Source organism: Macaca nemestrina, unplaced genomic scaffold (genome assembly GCF_043159975.1).
Source record: "Macaca nemestrina isolate mMacNem1 unplaced genomic scaffold, mMacNem.hap1 Scaffold_46, whole genome shotgun sequence".
Classification (NCBI taxonomy): domain Eukaryota; kingdom Metazoa; phylum Chordata; class Mammalia; order Primates; family Cercopithecidae; genus Macaca; species Macaca nemestrina.
The window spans coordinates 578,634-596,289 of NW_027257675.1; the positions used below are offsets into that span (position 1 = coordinate 578,634).

Below are 17,656 nucleotides of genomic sequence, written 5' to 3' on the forward strand. Positions count from 1 at the left end.
TTTAACACCCCACTGTCAGTATTAGATCAACAAGGCAGAAAATTAACAAGAATATTCAGGACTTGAACTCAGCTCTGGATCAAGTGGACTTAGTAGACATCTACAGAACTCTCTACCCCAAATCAACATAATATAGATTGTTCTCAGTGCCACATGGCACTTATTCTAAAATCGACCGCATAATTGTAAGTAAAACACTCCTCAGCAAATGCAAAAGAACTGAAATCATAAGAAACAATCTCTCAGACCACAGTGCAGTCAAGTTAGAACTCAGGATTAAGAAACTCACTCAAAACCACATGATTACATGGAAATTGAACAAACTGCTCCTGAATGACTCCTGGGTAAATAATGAAATTAAGGCAGAAATCAGGAAGTTCTTTGAAACCAATGAGAACAAAGAGAAAATGTACTAGAATCTCTGGGACACAGTGAAAACAGTGTTAAGAGGGAAATTATAGCACTAAATGCCCACATCAGGAAGCTAGAAAGATCTCAAATCAACACCCTCACATCACATTTAAAAGAGCTACAGAGACAAGAGAAAACTAATCCAAAAACTAGCAGAAGACAAGAAATAACTAAGATCAGAGAAGAATTGAAGGAGGTAGAGACAGGAAAAACTTTCCAAAAAATCAATGAATTCAGGAGCTAGTTTTCTGAAAAAAAAAAAATAACAAAATAGACAGACTGCTAGCTTGACTAATAAAAACGAAGAGAGAGAAGAATCAAATAGACATAATAAAAAAAATGATGTAGGAGATATCACTACTGACCCCACAGAAATACAAACTACCATCAGAGAATACTATAAAAACCTCTCTGCAAATAAACTAGAAAATCCAGAAGAAATAGGTAAATTCCTGGACACATACACCCTCCCAAGACTAAACCAGGAAGAAGCTGAATCCCTGAATAGAAAATAACAAGTTCTGAAATTGAGGTAGTATTTAATACCCTACCAACAAAAATAAGCCCAGGACCAGATGGATTCACAGCAGAATTCTACCAGAAATGCAAATAGGAGCTGGTACTATTCCTTCTGAAACTATTCCAAACAATTGAAAAGGAGGAACTACTCCCTAACTCATTTCATGAAGTCAGTATCATCCTGATACCAAAACTAGGAAGAGACACAACAGAAAAAGAAAACTTCAGGCCAATATCCTGGATTAACATGATCCAAAAATCCTCAATAAAATACTGGCAAAGCAAATCCAGCAGCACATCAAAAAATTTATCCACCATGATCAAGTCAGCTTAATCCCTGGGATGCAAGGCTGGCTCATCATACATAAATCAATAAACATAATCCATCACATAAACAGAACCAAGGACGAAAACCACATGATTATCTCAGTAGTTGCAGAAAAGGCCTTTGATAAAATTCAACATCCCTACATGTTGAAAACTCTCAACAAACTAGGTATTGATGGAACATACCTCAAAAACAAGAGCTGTTTATGACAATCCCACAGCCAGTATCATATTGAATGGGCAAAGACTGGAATCATTCCCTTTGAAAATCAGTACAAGACAAAGATGACCTCTTTCACCACTCCTATTCAACCTAATATTAGAAGTTCTGGCCAGGGCAATCAGGCAAGAGAAAGAAATAAAGGGTATTCAAATAGGAAGAGAGAAAATCAAGTTGTCTCTGTTTGCAGATGACATAATTTTATACTTACAAAACCCCGTCATCTCAGCCCCAAAACTCCTTAAACTGGAATTTGTATACCAATAAGAGCATAAAGATGGGAGAGGGAAATAAGCTAGACAGAAGCAAATCTGGTATTAATATACATAGCACTGTTATAAACTAAGATGTTAATTGTTATCCTCCCAGGACAATCACAAGAAAATCACTCAAATATTACAGTAAAAGAAAAAAGGAATTTAAATGGTCTTCTATAAAATATATATTTAATACAAAAGAAGACAGTAATAGGCAAAAAGAGAAACTAAAAAGACATTATACATATAGAAAACAATAACAAAGTGGCAGAAGTAAATCTTATGTTGTCTGTAGTCACATTAAATATAAATAGACTTCAAATGAAACCAAACTGGTAGAAGGGATTTTTAAAAAATAATTCAACTATATATTGTCTGCTAAAGCAAACATTAGATTTAAAGCTACAGTAGTTTCAAAAAACAAGAATGAAAAAACGTAGGCCATGCAAACAGTAACCAAAGATAACTGATCAACTATACTAATACAAATTTTTTTCTTAAAAAAAAAGAGGTAACAAGAGACAGAGACATAAATAGTCAAGCCATGACAAATATAAAATAATAAATATTTATGCATCTAAAAACAGAGAACCAAAGCACTTAAAGCAAAAATTGACAAAATTAAAGAAAAAGACAATTCAACAATAACATAGACTTTAGTACCCCACTTTCAATAATGTATAGAGAAATTTGATTTAAATTTAACAAGGAAATAGAAAACTTCATCAACACTAGAAACCTGCTAGACCTAATAGTTCTAATCTATAGAATACTCCATCCAACATTAATGTATACACACTCATAAACTCATGTAAAACAGTCTCCAGAATTAGCCATATGTTAGTCTATAAAATAAGTTTCAGCAAATTTAAAAGAACTGAAATTGTGCAAATATGTTCTCTGGCAATAATGAAATTAAACTAGAAGTAAATACAATAAGAAAATTTGGGAAATACACAGATATGTGGCCATTAAACAACACACTCCTGAAAGAAAAATTAGTCAAAGAATAAATCACAAGTGATATTAAAAATATTCTGAGATTCAGGGAGGCAGAGCAAGAAGGCAGAATGGAAGATTTCACCAATATTTTTCATCTTCAAGAACCCCAATTCAACAACTATCTACATAAAAAAGCACCTTCATAAGAACCAAAAATCAAACGAGAACTAACAGTACCTGGCATTAACGTCATATTGCTAATAGATGCACCAAAGACATAGGAGAAACAGTCTTTGTTTTTTGTGAAAGAAAATACTCTAGAGTCTTAAATAAATTTGAAAGGCAGTCTAGACCACAAGGACTGCAATGCCTAGGTGAATCCTGGTGCTGAACTGGGCCCAAAGCCAGAACGCTGAGGAGGCCCGACAGCTACTTAAACATCGGCTGGGGTGACTAAGGGAGTGCTGACATCATTTCTCCTGTAACCCAAGGATTTATTAATACAAGTTGCAGCTCCAAAAGAGAACCCTTTATTCCACTTGAGGAGAAAAGAAGGAAGAGTGGGGAGGACTTTGCCTTGTATCTTAGATACAAGCCCAACCACAGTGGAATAGAATGCCAGTCAGAGTCTGAGGCCCCCTTTCTAGGCCCTTGCCCTGAACATTTCTAGACACAGCACAGGACCGAAGGGAACCTGCTGCCTTGAAGGGAAGGACCCCATCTTAGCAGGCTTCATCACCTGGTAACTGAAGAGCCCTTGGGGCCTAAATGACCAGCAGTAATACCCAGGTGGTACATTGAAAGCCTTCGGTGAGACTCTGAGACTTGCTGGCTCAGATATTTCTGGTTAAGAAAGGTGGAGTGAAACATAAAGGATATGTTTGCATTGCATCTTAGGCACCAGCTCAGTCATAGGGGGCTAGAGCACCATGTGGGCTCTTGAGGTCCCTGATTCCATGTGTTGGCTCTTGGAAAGCATTTCTGAACCTGCCATGGATCAGAAGGGAGCCCACAGCCCTGAAGGGTGAGTCCCAGGCCAGGCAGCATTTACCACAAGATGACTGAAGAGCCCTTGGCCATCAAGGGAACATTGGCAGTAGTCTGGCAGAACTTCCCATGGGACTGTGGTGGGGGTGCCCTGATGGGAAGGACACAGGTCTGGATGGCTTTGCCACCTGCTGATTGTAGAGCTCCAGGACCTTGAGCAAACATATGTGGTAACCAGGCAGCGATTACAGAAACCCTTGGGCAAGACTCCGTGCTGTACTGACAGCAGGCCTGACCCAGTGCAGTTCTTCTGGTGGTAGCTACAGCAGTGCTTGTTGCACTCCACCCCCACATTTAGGTGGCTCATAACAGAGAGAGAGAGACTCCATTTGTTTGGGAGAAAGTAAGAGAGGAGAACAAGTGTGTCTATTTGGTAATCCAGAGAATTCTTCCAGACATAGCCCAAGATCATGAAGGGGGTAGCTCTACAAATCTGCAAGACCAACAGCATTACTGGACTTGGGGTGCCCCATAAGGCCAACAGAGCTTAGACCATAACACCCAAGTCCTTTCAAAAATCTGGAAAGCCTTCCTAAGAAGGAAGGATATTGAAAAGCATTCTTTTCAGGACTATGATAAATACCTAACTCCTAAAGACTACAATAAATACCTAACTCTTAAATGCTCAGACCCCAAAGAACATCTACTAGCATCAATACCATCCAGGAAACTCTGACTTTGCCAAATGAACTATACAAGGCATGAGGGACCAATTCTGGAAAAACAGAGATATGTGACCTTTCAGAAACAGAATTCAAAATAGCTGTGTTGAGAAAACTCAGAGTCATTCATAACACAGAGAAAATTTATCTTATGCGGTCAGATAGATTTAACAAAGAGATTGAATTAATTTTTTAAAATTCAAGCAGAATTCTGGAGATGGAAAATGCAACTGGCATACTGAAAGATGCATCAGAATCTTTTAATAACAGAATTAATTGAGCAGAAGAAAGAAGAAGTGAGCTTGAAGACAGGCCATTTGAAAATACATGGTCAGAGGACGTAAAAAGAAAAAGGAATAACGAGACAATTAAGCATGCCTACAGAATCTAGAAAACAGTCTCAAAAAAGAAAATCTAAGAGTTATTGGCTTTAAAGAGAAGGTAAAGAAAGAGATAGGGGTAGAAAGTTTATTCGAAATGATTATATCAGAGAAATTTTCAAACCTAGAGAAATATGTCAATGTCCAAGTGCAGGAAGGTTATGAAACATCAAGCAGATTTAACCCAAAGAAGACAACCTCAAGGTATTTAATAATTAAACTCTCAAAAGTCAAGAGTAAAGTAAATAGTAAAAGCATCTAGAGCAAAGTAACAAATATACAATGGAGTTCCAACACATCTGGAAGCAGACTTTTCAGTATAAACCTTATAGGTCATGAAAGAGTGACATGACATATTAAGGTGCTGAAGGGAAAAAAAAACAAAAACCTTTCACCGTACACTAATATGTCTAATGAAAATATCCTTCCAATATGAAAGAGAAATAAAGGCATTCATTCCCAAACAAGCAAAACTCTACCAAACATTTATAGAAGAGCTGATACAATTCATACTCAAACTGTTTCCAAAAAATGAAGGAGGAGAAAATACTTCCAAACTCATCCTACAAGGCCAGATATAACCCTGATTAAAAAAAAAAAAAAAAAAAAAAAAAAAAAAAAAAAAAAAAAAAAAACAGACGTAGACACATCACAAAAAGAAAACTAAAGGTCAATATCTCTAATGATGATTGATGTAAACATCCTCAATAAAATACTAGCAAATTGAATTTAACAATACAATAAAAAGATTATTCATCATGACCAAATGGGATTTATCCCAGAGATGCAAGGATGGTTTAACATACACAAATCAATCAATGTGATAACTCATATCTACAGAATGAATGACAAAAGCTATTTGATTGTATCAATTGATGTTGAAAAGCATTTGATAACATTCAATATCTTTTCATGATTTAAAAATACCCTTAAAACAATGGATATAGAAGGAAATACATCAACATACTAAAAGTCATATAGCACAGACCCATAGCTAGTATCACACAAAATGTGGAAAAACTGAAATGCTGTCCTCTAAGATCTGGGGAATGACAAGGATGCCCACTTTTACCATAGTTATTCCACCTAGTATTAGAAGTTCTAGCTAGAGCAATGACACAGGTGGAAGAACTAAAGGACATCCAACTGGAAAGAAAGAAGTCAAATTATCCTTGTTTGCAGACGATATGATTTTACATTTAGAAAAACCTATAAATACCCCCCAAAAATTTAGAACTGAAAAACAAATTCATTACAATTGTGGGATAAAAATTAACATGCAAAAATTAGTAGCATCTGTATATGTCAACAGGAAACAATTTGAAAAAGAAATCAAGAAAGTCATCCTGTTTACCATAGCCACAATAAAATTAAATATATAAGTATATAGGAATTTACTTAACCAAAAAAGTGAAAGATCTCTACAATAAAAATTGTAAAACACTGATGAAAGTGATTGAAGAGGACGCCAAAAATAGAAAGACATTCCATATTCATAAATTGGAATAATTAATATTGCTAAAATATCCATACTATCCAAAGATATCTATGGATTTAATATAATCCCTATCAACACACAAATGACATTGGTCACAGAAATAGAAAAAAAATCCTAAAATTGATATGGAACCACAAAAGACCCAGAATAGCCAAAACTATCTAAAGCAAAAAGAGTAAAACAGGAGAAATAACATTATCTGACTTCAAATTATACTACAGAATTATAGTAATAAAAACAGCATGGTACTGGCATAAAAACAGACATATACATCAATGGAACAGAACAGAAAACCCAAAAATGAATTCACACATCTTCAGTGAACTCATTTTTGAGAAAGGTGCCAAGAACATACAATGGGGAAAAGATAGCCTCTTTAATAAACGGTTCTGGGAAAACTAGACTTCCATATGCAGAAGAATGAAACTAGACCCCTATCTCTTGTCATACACAAAAATCAAATCAAAGTAATTTAAAGACTTAAGTCTAAGACCTCAAACTATGAAACGACTGCAAAAAAATTAGAAACACTTTCCAAGACATCATTTCAGGCAAATCTTGAGTAATACCCCACAAGCACAGGCAACCAAATCAAACATGGACAAACAGAATCACATCAAGATAAAAAGCTTCTGCACGGCAATGAAAACAATCAACAAAGTGAACAAACAACCCACAGAATGGGAGAAAATATTTGAAAACTACCTACCTGACAAGGGATTAATAACCAGAATACATAATTCTGGAAAAAATCTAATAATCATATTGAAAAATGGGCAAAAGATTTGAATAGACGTTTCTCAGAAGAAGACATACAAATGACAAATAGAAACATGAAAATGTGTTCAAAAGCATTGATGATCAGAGAAATGCATATAAAAACTAAAATGAGATATCATCTCACTCCAGTTACAATGTCTTTTATCCAAAAGACAGGCAATACCAAATGCTGGTGAGGATGTGGAGAAAAGGGACCCCCTCATAGCCTGTTGTTGGGACCATAAACTAGTACAACCACTGTGGAAAACAGTTTGGAGATTCTCAAAAAACTAAAAACAGCTACTATATGATCCAGCAATCCAACTGGTATGTTTATACCCAAAAGAAATCAGTATATCAAAGAGATATCTGCACTCCCATGTTTATTGTAACACTATTCACAACAGCCAAAAGTTGGGTCCAACCTAAGTGGCCTAAGGTTGGATGGATGAAGAAAATATGGTACTTATAACACAGTGGAGTACTATACATTCATTAAAAAAATAAGATCTTGTCATTTGCAACAAGCTAGATGGAATTAGAGGTCATTATGTTAAGTGAAATCAGTCAGGCACAGAAAGACAAATATCACAAGTTCTCACTTACTGTGGGATCTAAACATCAAAACAATTGAACTCATGAAGACAGAGAGTAGAATGATTATAACCAGAGGCTGGGAAGGGTAGTGGGGGGTGGGGTGAGGTGGAAATGGTTAATGGGTACCCCTAAAAAAACAGAAAGAACATACAAGACCTAGTATTTGATAGCACAACAGAGTGACTATAGTCGATAAGAATTTAATTGTACATGTAAAAATAATTAAAACAGTATAATTGAATTTCTTGTAGCACAAAGAATAAATTCTTGAGGGGATGGATACCCCATTTTTATGACATGATTATTATGCATTGTATGCCTCTATCTCATGTACCTCATAAATATATACATCTACCATGTACCTACTAAAATTAAAAATAAAAAATAGTAAAAAAAATGGTTGCTAAAACAATATTTTGAGATGAATGAAAGCAAATACACAACATAAAGAAATTATTTGGTGTGGTTAAAGCAAGGCTGAAAGAAATTTAGAGCTTTCTATTTTTTTTTTTAAAGAAAGATTTTAAATCAATAATCCAATACTCTACCTACAAAACCTTTCGAGTTTTTTTCTAGATAAGAGAAAACTAAATTTAAAGCAAGTAGAAGAACTAGTGAAAATTAGAGTAGGAGTTAATACAATAGAAAATAGAAAGATAGTATAGAGAAAACAAATAAAAATAAAAGTTGGTTCTGTGAAACTATTTTTAAATCATTAACTTTTAACTAGTCTGAAAAAGAAAACAAACAGAAAAGTCAGTTTTTAAACAGGAGTGGAAAATAGGAAATTATTTCCAAACTTATGAAATAAAATGGAGTATAAGTGAATAAAATGAATATTTTTGTACCAGCAAAGTAGATAACTTACATGAAATGCAAAAAATTCTGGAAAGACTTAAACCACTGAAACTAAATTAAGGGGAAATAAAAAAAGTCTGAATAGACTTATGAGAAGTAGAGCAATTTAAATAGTAATAAAAAATAATTTAAAATAAAAACTTTCCACAATAAAAACCCATGAACAGATGGCTTCACTTGTGAATTCCACCAAACATTTGAAGAAGAATTAACACCGATATTTTACAAACTCTTCCAAAACGAGAAAGGAGGGAGGCACTTTTCAACTATGAGACCAGTTTTACCCTAACACCAAAAACAGAAAAGGACATCACAAGAAAATAACACCACGGAATAACATTCATTATGATCATAGATGCTGAAATCAATAAAATGCTAGCCAAGGGAGTTCAGCAACATAGAAGAAGTTACATATTATAAGCAAATGGGTACATTGAATGTGTCCATTGAATCACCCTTGCATTATTCCTTAAACGCAAGGGTGAGGCAATGCGGACAAATATATTAGTATAATATATTAATAATATAAACTTCGCCGGGCACAGTGGCTCACACCTGTAATCCCAGCATTCTGAGAGGCTGAGACAGGCGGATCACGAGGTCAGGAGATCGAGACCATCCTAGGTAACACGGTGAAACCCCATCTCTACTAAAAAAAATACAAAAAAAAAAAAAATTTCGCCAGGTGTGGTGGCCCATGCCTGTAGTCCCAGCTACTTGGGGGGCTGAGGCAGGAAAATGGCGTGAACCCGCGAGGTGGAGCTTACAGTGAGCCAAGATCGCGCCACTGCACTCCAGTCTGGGCGACAGAGCGAGACTCGTCTCAAAACAAAACAAAACAAAAAACCACACATACAAAAAACAGAAAGCTTACCTCCTCACAACAGGAAAAAAAAATAAAAAGTTTAAAGACGTTCACACTTGCCACTTCTATTTAACATTGTAGTGGGAGACTACATTCAGTAAAAAATAGGTGCAAAAATAAAAAAATCCAGATTTTGAAAAGCAAAAAGTAAAACTACCTCTATTTAAAAATGACATGATCCTGTATGTAGAAAATTCTAAGGAATAAAATACAAAAATTATTTCAGCAAGGTTGCAGGACAAAATATCAAGATAAAAATAAACTATTTCTATAACCAGCAATAAACAAACTGATAATGAAATTAAGAAAATAGCATCAAAAAGAATAAAATACCTTGAAATGAACTTGTTGACACACATGAAAGACTTATATTACACAATGAAAACTTGAAAACATCATTTAATGAAAATAAAGATGATATTATTAAAAGGAAAAACCATGTTCATGGTCTAGACTTAATTTTGTTTAGAAAGTGTGAAAAATTAATCTACAGATTCACTGTAAACCCTCTTAAAATCTCAACTTTTTTCCAGAAATTGATAAATTGATCTTAAAATTCATATGGAAATGCAATGAAGCAAGAGTAGCCTAAATAATCTTGAATAAATGAAATAAATAAATCTTGGAGGAGTTACAGTTTTAAACTTTAAATCCTACTGCAAAGCTACAGTGGTGGTACTAACATAAAGATAGATATGTAAATCATGCAGAAGATTGAGAGTTCAGAAATAAATCTTTATATTTGCATTCAATTGATTTTTCAAAAGGATGTCAAGACAATTCAAAATGAAAAGAACATTCTTTTTCAATAAATAGTGCTAGAAAACCTGGCTATTTACATGGAAAAAAATTAAACTGGACCATTACCTCACACTATACACAAAAACTCACTGAAAATGTATCACTTATATAAACATAAAAACTAAAATTATAAAACTCTTAAAAATATAGGCATAAAATGTCATGACCTTAAAATAAGTTTTTTACATATGATACCAAAACACAAGCTTTGTACAAAAAAAGGATAAACTAAATTTTATCAAAATTTAAAATATTAATGCTTCAAAGGACATCATCAAGAAAGTATAAAGACAACTCAAAGAATGGGTGAGAATATTTGAAAAGCAAAAACCAAAAAAACCCCAAGAATTCTCATTTAAGCACAATGAGATGCCACTGCACACCTATTAGAATGGACAAAACCAAAACTACTGGTAATACCAAATGTTGGAGAGGATGTGGAGCAAGATACACTTCCATTAATTACTGGTAAGAACAAAATTTTGAAAAAGCCATTTTCCAAACATCACTTTGAAACAGCCCTTTGGAAAGCAATTTGGCAGTTTCTTACAAAACTAAACATAGTCTTACCATATAATCTGACAATCTCATCCCTTCAAATTTACCCAAAGAAGTTGAAAACTTATGTACACACAAAAATCTACACATAGATGCTTATAGTAGCTTTATTAATATTTGCAAAAACTGGAACCAACTAAGATGCCCTTCAGTAGGTGAAGAGATTAATCAACTGTGGTACTTCTGGACAATGAAATATTGTTCAGCACTAAAAACAAATGAGCTATTCATGAAGGATGAAAAGACATGAAGGAAACTTAAAATGTATATTAAGTAAAATGAGTCAATCTTAAAAGGCTGCATACTGCATGATTCTAACTATGTGACATTCTAGAAAGGCAAAACCAGAGAGACAAAAAAAGAAAAACAGTGGTTGTCAGGGGTTGAGGAGGACGTAGGAATGAATAGGCAGACACAGAGGATTTTTAGAATGGTGAAACTGGTTGGTAGGATGCTAGAATGGTGGATAAATATGATTATACATTTGTCTAAACTCAAAGAATTTTTCAGGTAGGCTGTAATTATTGAGGTATGACATCAAGAATGAACCCTAATTTATAGTATGGACTTGGGATAATTATGATATGTCAATGTAGGTTCATCAGTTTTAACAAATGTACCACTCTGATGAGGAATATTCATAATGGAGGAGGCTATGCAAGCGTGAGGGCAGGGAGTATATAGGAAATCCCTGTATCTTTTACTCAATATTCCTATGAACCTAAAATTGCTGTAAAAAATAAAGTTAAAGTGTATTTGAAAATAATAATATAAAAGACATAAATGTTCATAACAGTATTATTAATAATTGGCCTAAGGTGGATATCCCAAATGTCCTTCAAATGACAAATGAATAAGCAAAATGTGGTACATTCATACAATGAAATGTTATTCAGAAATAAAAAGAATGAGTTACTAATGCAACCTATGACATGGAAAAACCTTGAAACAAAGTGAAAGAAATTAGGTACAAAAGATCACAAATTGTATTATTTAAATTATATGGAATATCCAGAATAGCCAAATCCATATAACTAGAATGTAGATCAGTAATTTCTAATGACTGAGTGGGGAATGCAGAATGGAAAATGATGGCTAATAAGTACACGGTTTCTTTTTGGGATGGTGAAATTTTGTTTGAATTAAATAGTGGTGGTGGTTACACAACTCTTGAATATCTGAAATCACTGAAGTTCACACTTTAAAAGAGTGAATTTTATGGTATGTAAATTACATCTCATTTTTAAAAATCTAAGAAGGGGAAAAAATGAAGAAAAAAAAGATTCATCCTTTAAGTAAGTCTTACTCAAGCTTTGTCTCCTCCAGTAAACCAACCCTTATCTTGCCCATATGACATGCCTTCTCCAAGCCCATTTGGACAGGAGTTGATTATCTCAACACAAAGGTTTATGGTATAGCTTGATCAGAAGTAATACAATTGATCATCTCATGAGATTTTTTTTCTAAACCTTTTATTCATTTACTTTAAGTCAAATATTGGTTGGATACATTAGGTATTCTTACATGTCCTTAAGTTGGGGACAAGTAGCCCTGACAATCTTATCACAATGTCACGTAATTTGCTCACTGTCCTTCAAAATGCTGCCATGCTTTTTAATCCTACTGATACTTCAGTGGGTATAAGATTCTGGGGAAGTTTCTATCACCATCTTATGATACTATAGGCATATATTCAAGGATTAATGATTAGAAACAGATATATGGTAGCTAATATTTTTCTCAAAGAAAGCACCTCTCAAATTTGACACTATTGTCAAATTATTCCACTTTGTTTTCAAGACTCAATAATTACAGACTAGCTGAAAAATTTTCAATGAGAGTTCTACTACCAAGAAGACATACGGGTGAATCACATCTACTTTCTGCCATGAAATGTTTAGTAGAGACCAAACTCTTTCCAAAGGGTCAGCTGCAGGACAAAATACAGAAAGACAAACTATGGATGTGTTTGACCACTACTCTGTGCCCTTTTTGCTCAGTCACATTTCTCTTAAATTTCCTTTTAAATAATGTAGGACACATTATCAGTTTTCTGATTATCTCTGTAATGAATAATTTCCCATCAACCAATATTTTATGAATTCCTTGTATGCCATCATATTCAATCAGGTTCTGTATCTTATAAATACAGCTCCCATAATACTTCTCATGCCTGTCTTCTTTATTCCATTTATACATCCTACTTTCTGACTTTAGTTTCTTTTACTCTTTGACCTTATTTGTTGGAAGCACGGAATTTCGAGTCACAAAGGTTTGTATTCTGGCTCTACAATCACTAGGTGTGTGACTTTAAGGAAAACACTTTACTTACTATCACTGCCAGGAACCTTCCTAAAACATCACAGCCCATCACTGTCATCATCAGGAAACTCATGTAACTATTTTTTACTCTTTAAGGAACACATCATCCCAATATTGTACATACTAATATAAATCAGATAAAACTGTGGAAGCTGTAGAAATCATTTTGCAAACCTGTTGTAAGCAATTCGACACTCTAAGAAAATCCTAAGTGAAATAATGCAACCCTGTCATATGTATAGATGAAAAATTGCATATGAGAATATAATAATTTCATCATTTCAGCCATGCACATATAGTTTTATATAGGTAATATACAAACATTATCAAAATATCAAGTGTCAAAATAAAACAATGAAATTATATTGGATCAAATCAAATTAAACGTTTAATTTTAGGAAAAAATATTCCGTAGTATGTAAGACTAAACTGCTAATATTTAATCTAATAAAATAGCTTTCCCAATCGTTTTACCATGCTTTATTTAAAAAAAAAGGATAGACACTTTATTTCTTCCCTTTCCATATTTTCCTCACTGGTATAAAACAAAATTCTCTATGTTATATACCCTGTTTCATTACCATTGTGATTTTGCTGGGCTTTTAAAAACTCTCACTATATGGTTTTGAGATCTTAATATCAGATACTGTAAAACTCATCTCTCTGGATTTTGTATTTAGTCACATATATAAAATATTATTATACTTTATCCAGAGTAGCTGGAGAAAGGATCTTCTGATGGTTTCTGTCTGCCTTTGAAAGGAAGTCTTAGATGCCACTTTAAATTAAGAGTTGAGGTAGATGTTTTATTATGCTCATTTCACAGATAATAAAACTAAGGCTCTGAGAGAATCAGTGACTTTTCCAGGACCAGACAATGAATCAGTATGAAGGAAATTTGAATTTATTCTTCAGATCTAATGTGATGTACAGCATACTAGGAGCTTTTGCATGTTAATCAGTTCACATTTTAAAACCATATTTAAACAGGTAGAAAGATAATCAAGGATAAATATAATGAGGACTTGTAAAATAAAAATAATTACAGCATTAATACTAATTTTTCAAAATGAAGTGAAGTCACAAAATTGTTAGTTAAACATAAATCCATCTTTTTGTTATTTTCAGCACAAAAGAAGATCAAGGAAAATAATAGTTCTTCAGCTTGGGGCATAGCAGTGATGATTTTCTTATTTTATTTATGTTCAAGCTTTTTTCAAAGAGGGATTAAAGCTACTAAATGATGAATTGAATAGAAAACCAGAACACTTTAACTCATCTCTTGCTTTTGTCTTATTTGTCAAGTGAAATGACCACTGGACTAAAATAGTAGTGCAAACACTAATATAGGAGAAAGTGCCCCAAGATCATGCTCAAGATTGGTCAGGAGATGTAAGGTGAGTAACTAACTGTTTCAAGTCCCTCAGCTGACAAATTTGATGCTAGAACGAAAGACCTAGTAAGCAAGATTTCTTATGGCTGTTGATGATTATTGATTGTTATTGAGAATAGGATAAAAAACTCTGAAAATTGGTAAACAAAATCTTGATTTTTCACAGTGTATACTAAAAATAAAGTAAATAAACTGGGGATTGTATCATTTAATGTAGATCCTGGAAAATATTCTAGAATCAAGAACTACTAGGCATAAGCTGGGTTGATATGAATGCATACTATCACATGAACCCATTCATTTCCTTGGGAAATAGATTGGTAGATATAAAAAATCTAACTGTGGTAGTCATCCTTATCAGAAAGGCATTTGATCATATTTCTTATGAGATACTTGTAGCTACAAGAAAATTAAAGGTGAAATGTAACAGCAATTTATTGAATCAGAAATCAATTGGGTGACTTTACCTAAATGTGAATAGAATTGTGATCAACTGGCTAGGTGACTTCTCATGGTTATCTCAAGATTCTATATAAAGATTGTTCTGCCTAATCTATTTTTATAGCTCTTTGGTAACAACAGAGAGGTCATTTATCTAAGTGACAGGTGGCAAACAGCAAATTTGATATATAAACTGATATATGACTTGAATAGTGAATTTGAAATGGTGATGGACTCAAAACCATGCAGTATAAATATACCATCCAAGTAAATAAATGTGATGTCATAACTTAAGTCCTAAAAATAGAGGTAGGGCAGTTACAACTCAGACAGTATTAATTTTTTTTTCTAACAGTCATAGATGAATGGAAAATATTACCATTGTAAGAGAATAAAGGAATAAGACATTTGAATAAAAGTAGAAGATATGCATCTTCTCCTTTATGAAGAATATAAGTATTCTGCTTGCAACATATATATTTTGAAATAATCAACAGCAGGCAACACACAGGTGACAAGGATTGTGTTAACAACTATGTAATCCAAAGATTTCAGGAAGGAATAAAATAAAGCATAGAAATTCAAGAACTTTAAGAGAGGAACAATGAATGTACAAGTATAAGGACTGCATTTCAAATGAGTTAGGGACCAAACAAGAATATTCCTCTTGTCTTAAGACATCACAATAAAATGAAATATGGTTAATGCCTAAAAACATATCAATTTGAGGAAAGAAAGAGGGAAAGAAATAAAGAAAGAAAGGAAAAAGAAAAAGAAAAAGGAAGAAGAAGAGGAAGAGAGAAAGAAAGAAAGAAAGAAAGAAAGAAAGAAAGAAAGAAAGAAAGAAAAAGAAAGAAAGAAAGAAAGAAAGAAAGAAAGAAAGAAAGAAAGAAAGAAAGAAAGAAAGAAAGAAAGAAAGAAAGGGAAGGAAGGAAGGAAAAGAAAGGAAAGAAGGAAGGAAGGAAAGAAGGAAGGAAGGAAGGAAGGAAGGGAAGAAAGAAAGAAAAAAAGAAAGAAAGAAAGAAAGAAAGAAAGAAAGAAAGAAAGAAAGAAAGAAAGAAAGAAAGAAAGAAAGAAAGAAAGAAAGAAAGGAAGGAAGAAAGGAAGGGAAATAAAGAAAAACAAGAAATCACCTACTAGTTGGCTTGGAGCTATAATATTTCAGGTATCATGAAATGTTTTATACACATTTTTATTTTGTTATTTATTCCTCAAAGCTCGTCCATTTTTATTAAGAAATTAAAAGAAAAATGTAAAAAGGTTGTGTTAGCTTCTCAAGGGCATATGACTTGTAAGTAGCAGAGTTGATCTTGGAATTCTGGTTGTATCAGGTCCCTCTGTGGATTACTATGAGCTAGAACCAGTTCATATTACTCTTTACAGTCAAAATATCCAACATTCTCCCCCCACCAAGCCATATACTGAGGATCAAAGATATGGAATTGATCACAGAAGTTTGGCAAGCATTGCCTTTTTCTCTCAATTTGGCACCTACAACCTATAAGAAAGTTGCCTAGTCATGTGATTGAAATTGAGCTTAAAGACAAAAGAGACGCATACTGTTCTGAAGAGAAGAGTTAAGTTCAATAATTTACACACATAGTATTTTTACACTCATTGGCTTTCTCTCCCTGCAATCATGGGAGACAGGTTGTCATCTTCTATATAAAGGAATCACAACTATGTTATTTCCCATAGATTCAACTAGATATAGAATTGTGACCACTACTTAATTCATTTGAAAATCAGTTACATGCCTTTTCACTTGTATACAGGACAATTTTATACATTTATTAATAATATATGTTTAGTATATTTATGAATTACATTATAATGTACACAAAAGAAACAGAAAAAATAAAACTACAAATGAAGCACAGTTTTGACACAATAAGATTAAACTTGTTCTCAACATAATTGCCCCTGAGAGAGAGAGAGAGAGAGAGAGAGAGAGAGAGAGAGATTTTTTTTTTTCTTTTGGAGATAGAGTTTTACTCCCATCACCCAAGCTGAAGTGCCACGGAATGATTTTGGCTCACTGCAACCTCTACCTCCCAGGCTCAAGTGATTCTCCTGCCTCAGCCCGCCAAGTAACTGGGACTGCAGGTGTGCTCCACTAGGCCCAGCTATTTTGTTTGTTCGTTCGTTTGTTTTTGGTAGAGACAGGGTTTCACCACATAGCCCACACTGATCTCAAACTCCTAGGCTCAAAGGATCAGCCCACTTCGGCCTCCCAAAATTCTGGGACTACAAGTGTGAGCCACCATGACTGTCCTGCACTTGATATATTTCAAAATGGTTTTCTAGTTTATTTGAAATAGGATGTTCTGAATGTTTTCCTAAATTGCTTTTGTCGTCCTGATATCCTTTCTTCAAATTCTGTGGTTTTTATGAGCACACGATGGTTGTCAAATGTTACCTATTTTAGGCATATGGCATATCATTGAGGTCGAAGTTTACTGAGTTCAATACTGGGTCAATTTTTGAGTATTATTATCTTATCATCACAAATACCAATTGAAGAACAAAGAACAGATACTCCAAAGGTCTAAATAATGAATTGAGTAGAAGAACGCTTTGGAATCCAAATCATAACTTCCTTGGTACAGTATCACAATACTAATTGTTACATGTGTGTCATGTTAAGGAGAAAAAAAATTCTAACAAATAAAGTATATTAACTGTCAATGTAGTGTTTGTATCAACTGCCGTAAGAAATAGTTAATTTTACTTAAAGCAAGCAGTGAATTTTGCTAAAAATCAAAGATAATTATCTATGATGAAAATAGGAATAATGAT

At 33.6% G+C, this 17,656-nt stretch overlaps 1 long non-coding RNA gene across 1 annotated transcript in view; it reads left to right on the plus strand.

Annotated features, from left to right (window-relative positions):
- The window catches only part of LOC139361390 (uncharacterized), a 29,135-nt gene that overhangs the window by 2,272 nt on the left and 9,207 nt on the right, over nucleotides 1–17,656 (plus strand). Inside the window, exon 2 of the long non-coding RNA XR_011618957.1 lies at nucleotides 14,329–14,420. This is a non-coding gene — a long non-coding RNA (uncharacterized lncRNA). The remainder of the gene's footprint in view (nucleotides 1–14,328; nucleotides 14,421–17,656) is intronic.